Source organism: Pipistrellus hanaki (assembly GCF_964339955.1).
Source record: "Pipistrellus hanaki genome assembly, chromosome: 2".
Taxonomy (NCBI): Eukaryota; Metazoa; Chordata; class Mammalia; order Chiroptera; family Vespertilionidae; genus Pipistrellus; species Pipistrellus hanaki.
Window position 1 is genome coordinate 87,393,953 of NC_140504.1, and position 6,000 is coordinate 87,399,952.

Genomic DNA, 6,000 nt, shown 5'->3' on the forward strand with positions numbered 1-6,000 from the left:
TCAAAACCATCTTATATTAAATTATAGTTTTTAGATCCTCTGATCAGAGATGTTCTATAAGCAAAAATTTAATTTCTGTGCATACCATGCATTTCAAAGTTTATATGCTCAGATATGACTATATAGGTTATACAGAATTATCATAGATTACTTGTTGTGTCAACTACATTTATATGACATGTTCTAGTGGAATCTGTAGATATAATGTTGTTTCGTATCCATTTAATCTGAGAATCTTTATTTAAAAAATATCCAATTGAAAATATAAGAGATGCTGAAATCGGTTTGGCTCAGTGGTAGAATGTCGGTCTGTGGACTGAAAGGTCCCAGGTTCGATTCCGGTCAAGGGCATGTACATTGGTTGAGGGCACATCCCCGATAGGGGGTGTGCAAGAGGCAGCTGGTCGATGTTTCTCTCTCATCGACGTTTCTAGCTCTCTATCTCTCTCCCTTCCTCTCTGTAAAAAATCAATAAAATATATTTTTAAAAAAAAAGAAAATATAAGAGATGGTGGTTGATTACATGTTTCATTAGTTTGCATATTAGAAATAGAAGTGTTTTTTATTAAGTAAATAAATTATTATAATTAAAATTATGTTTTAATTGTAAAACAGATATATTTAAATTAGATAGCCAACCATGTACGTTTTTCCTTTAAAATTGTAATGGGTTGTATTTTGGCTAATCCTATATAATAAAATAGTAATATGCAAATTAACTATCACTTCACTATACCCACAAGCCACACCCATTAGCCACGCCCACCAGCCCATCAGAGTGAGTAAGCAAATTAACCCAGCCAAGATGGCTGCAGTCACAGAGAAAGCAGGAGGGAGGGTTGGGTTTCCCAGGTGATAGAGGAAGCCAAGCTTTCCACACACCCTGGCCGGCCCTGACCTCCACTTAAGGCTACAAAGTTTCAATTATAAAAGGTAAATAAATCCATTCCCACCATGGAGCCAGAAGAAGGCTTGGCTCCTTTCCAGGCTACAAATTTTCAATTGTAGAAGGTAAATAAATTCCAGAAACCAGATCCTCCACTTGGGTTGCCAGGGGTGTGACCAGCCTACAAACCACCACAGGCCCCTCGCCCAGATGACCCATGCCCCAAGGGAAACCCCACCCTGATCTGAGACACTCTTCAGGTCAATCAGCTGGTCCCACCCATTCATCAGGCCTTTATCCTTTATCTAATAAAAGAGTAATATACAGATTGACCATCACTCCAACACACAAGATGGCTACTCCTATTTGGTCAAAGATCCTGCCCCCATGTGGACACAAGATGGCCACCAGAAGATGGCCAGCAGCAGAGGGCAGTTGGGGGTGATCAAGCCTGCCTGGGAGGGCAGTTAGGGGTGACAAGGCTGGCAGAGGAGGGAAGTTGGGGCCAAACAGGCTGACAGGGGAGCAGTTAGACATCAACCAGGCTGGCAGGGGAGTGGTTAGGGGGTGATCAGGCTGGCAGGCAGAAGCAGTTAGGGGCAATCAGGAAGGCAGACAGGCAAGCAGTTGGGAGCCAGCAGTCCTGAATTGTGAGAGGGATGTCTGACTGCATGTTTAGGCCTGATCCCAGCGGTAGTCGGACATCCCTCGAGGGGTCCCAGATTGAGAGGGTGCAGGCTAGGCTGAAGGACACCCCTACCTTCTCCCCCCCGTGCACAAATTTTGTGCACTGGGCCTCTAGTTTTATAATAATTCTCATTCTGCATTATTATTCCAAGGCAGTACAACAAGGTAATTAAATTAATGGTGACTTTGCAACTAATTTTCAGGTTTCTGAGAATTAATGAGTGGTGCCATACCCATGTGTGTGTCCCTCAGCCCAGCCTGCATCCTCTCTAATTTGGGACCCCTCAAGGGATGTCTATATGCTGATCTAGGCTCAATCCCACAGGCAGTCGGACATCACTCTCACAATCTGGGACTGCTGCCTCCCAACTACTCACCTGCCTACCAGTCTGATCATCCACTAACCACTCCTCTGCCAGCCTGATTGCCCGCAACTGCCCTCCCAGCTGGCCTGGTCTCCCCCAACTGCCATCCCTTGTTGGCCTGGTCACCACTAACTGCCCCCCCTTCTGGCCTGACTGCCCACAACTACCCTCTCCTGCCAGCTGTCTTTTAGCAACCATCTTTGACCACATGGGGGAGGCCATCTCATGAAAGGGTGTGAGGGTCAATTTGCATATTACCTCTTAATATATAGGATCATCCTGATAAATCTCAAATCCATCAGACATCACACTTAGGTATTATATTACTGAATATATCCCTATGCTGCTCTTTATATCCCCATAACCATTCTGTTACTACCAATTTGGCACTGGAACCCTGGGCTGGGTAGGGGGTGGAGAGCTCTGGTGTGGGACTGAGATGCCTCACTCTCCAGGAGGGATCTCTGCATTAGAGATATCCTTCTCAATATTTTTCTGCCACACATAGGTGTGGCACAGCTCATTGCACATCTCCACCCCTCCTACTGGTCTTGATGAAACTTCTTTAAATCCCTAGCTGTAGGACTTCGTTCAACTAGGTTTCTGGAAGTTCTGAATGATGGTTGTTCATAGTTTAGTTGTAACATTGATGTGCCTATGGGAGGACGAGAGCATGGAAGGACTTTGCCCTTCTTTTTAATCAGTGAATTCACCATTAGGTTTTAGTCAACTGAAAGGTCAGGTTTTTATTTATTAAGGCATAACTTTTCCACAACTATATTATTACAAGTGGATATTTTCTCAATTAAGTATCATGTTTGGATGCCTGTAATAGAAACTGTTTTGGGGGGATTTAATCACATAAGCATTAAATTTGGCACATGAAAAACAGATCTAGGGTGGAAAATAAAGTGGCTTCTCTAAGTCATAAGAGTTTAGGCTCATTGAGAACTCTGTTCAGGAATCTTTAACCTAAGCTCTGCCTACCCGTGGCATGAAAGTTTCTACCATTAACCTCCTCAATTTCATTAACTTTATTCACTACTAGTAAAATAATGCTTCAAAAGTAGTTCCAGAAACCTGGGCACTTCCTGGAAGATGGCAGCAAGGTAAACACTTGTACGTGCTGTCTCTCACAACCACATCAGAGCTGCAACTGGGAATCTTATCTGAGACCTGAAAAAAACCACAACTGTGGGGGGCCCAGCTGGTGCGGACACGGGGATTCCACAGAAAGGTTGAATTTTGCCGGGGATAACGAGGGCTGTCTGTGTCCCAACTGCGAAAGGGGCAACCACAGAAGCTGTAGCTGCTGTGCGGCAGAGACAAAGTGTGCGTTCTGGGACTGCAGACATTTGTGTCCACAAAAGCCCACCGCTTATGTGTCTGGCATTATTTGAGAGAGTGGATGGGGGTCTTAAAGATTTCTAATAATGGGGTTCTCTAGGGAGCAACCCATTCTGATCTGACACGGAGGGAGAACAGAGGAGTTGGAAACGTATGCAGTCTATTTGTAAGTGCACACAGACTGGCCCATCGCACACCTAGGCTGGTTCCCCTGCAACCCTTTGCTTCTGATTACAAAGGAGAGACCACCCAGATTGGCTGGCCCTGAGAGACAGCAGGGGGAAACAGCTTTTCTGGAATCTGAGAAGCAGAGCAGGGAGAAATCATCCAGGATTCAGCCCTGAGGCAAACACACACACACACACACACACACACACACACACACACACACAAAAAAAAAAAAAAAAAAAAACGGTATTGAGTGCCATATAAAAAGAAGACTGGAGCAGCCAAAAAGACAAAAAGAGGGGGACATCAATCCAGAAACACTGCCACCTAGGGGCTGGAGTAAAAACTGACTGTGTTTATTACTAGTTTTATTTTATCAAAAACCAAGAAACTAAGGAATCGCCATCTTAAAATCAAGGACTAGTTTACAACACTGAGGTGCAGCAGAACACAGGAAACTGCAATACTGTCTAGACTGAGAAATAGGCATGCCAAACAGAATAATGGAAGAAGTAAATGGCCTTTACAACTGCACACTCTTTTTGCAAATTTTTTTATTTTTATTTTATTTTCATTTTTTGCATCTTTTACTTAAGAAAATGATTTTTTTCCTTTTTTCCTCACTTTATTTTAACTTTTTAATTATTATATTTTTAGGTTCAATCAGCATTATTACTACAGCTACTTTAATTTTTTAAGTGCCATTTTATTTTCTCTTTATTTTACATTGGAATTAGTGTTCTTCATTTTATTTTCATTTCTCCTTTAACATTGTTTAACCTTATCTCAAGATGACCTTTACACCATCACTCTCTTCCTAACCTTCCCCCTTTTTCTATCCTATTTATCTTAACCTGCTTTAGATTTTCCCTACTCTTTCTGTCTCCTCCCTGCTAAAATTTCTACCCTACTTATATATCTAATTTGCAATCCCCTGTGCCAAGTGCATACACACCCCTCTTTGAGCTGTATTAACTAGCAAAAAAAAAAAAAATTGTTTTCCTCTCTGTCCTTTTGATGCTGTTTGTGGGAATGTTGATTATATTGTATTTTTATGCTTTTTAGTGAGAGTATTTTGCTTATTCTTTTTGTTGTTGCTGTTGCTTGGTGTTTTCTTAATCAATTTGTTTTTGTTTAAAAATTCTATTTTCCCTTCCTTTGCTGGATATTAGTGGATGTTGTAGATTGTATTATTCTCCAGGCACTGCTGCCAGCATTTGCTGGGGTTAGCGGTTGTTCTATTAAAATTCTCTCCCCATATACATATAGTTTATTCCCCTTTAATCTCTTATTCTATTTCTTATCTCTCTGTCTCTCTCTCTCTTTTTTCTTCTCCTTGTTTCCCAATTTCATTTTGACACTCCATATATATATTCCTTTTTTTTTTCTTTTGCTCCCTCCATCTTCTCTTTTTACTCTTATTCTTTCTCTCCTATCCTCTAATTTGCCTTTCCCTAGTGGTCACCTTTATTGGAGGGTATTAATATCACAAATACATATCTGTTCAGTGACTTGTGTGTTGTACCTGGTTATGCTGTATTATGTGCCTTTAAATCAACTCAGGAGAGACAGATCTAAATAACCAGACATCCTGAAAAGAGAGACCATGGGGAGACAAAGAAACAGCCCAAAAATAAAAAATAATAAAAAAGCAGGCTTCATCAGAAAAGGAAATAAACGAGTTAGAGGCAAGCAACCTACCAGAGCAAGAATTCAGAGTAATTGCCGAAGCCAGTTTGGCTCAGTGGTAGAGCCTCGGTCTGCGGACTGAAAGGTCCCAGGTTTGATTCCAGGCAAGGGCATGTACATTGGTTGCAGGCACATCCCCGGTAGGGGGTGTGCAAGAGGCAGCTGGTTGATATTTCGCTCTCATCGACATTTCTAGCTCTCTATCTCTCTCCCGTCCTCTCTGTAAAAAAATCAATAAAATATATATTTTTTAAAAAGAATCCCGAGTAATGATCATAAGATGGCTAAAAAGAATGGAAGAGAAATTTGACTATATGAGTAAGACCCAAGAGGAAATGAAATGAACCAAGAAGAAATGAAAAATGACATCGCTACTATAAAAAACTCAATAGAAAGCATCAAGAGCAGACTAGAAGAAGCAGAGGACCACATCAGTGAGCTAGGAGACAAGATGGAAAAAAATATCCAATTAGAGCAGCTTCTAGAGAAAAAAAAAAATTAAAAAGCAGGAGGAGAGTCTTTGGGAGCTTTGGGACAATACAAAACAAAACAATATTCAAATAATAGGGGTTCCAGAAAAAAAGGAAACTGAGGAAGACATGGAAAACTTATTTCAAGAAATAATGACAGAAAACTTTCCTGAGATAGAGAAGAAAAAACCCACACAAATCCAAGATGCTCACAGAGTTCCAAGCAAAATGAATCCCAGAAGACTGACACCAAGGAACATTATAAGTAAATTAGCAAACATCAACGACAAAGTAAAAATCTTAAAAGCAGACAGAGAGAGAGACAGAAAGTTACATATAAAGGAACCCCCATCAGACTAGCAACAGATTTATCAACAGAAACTCGTCA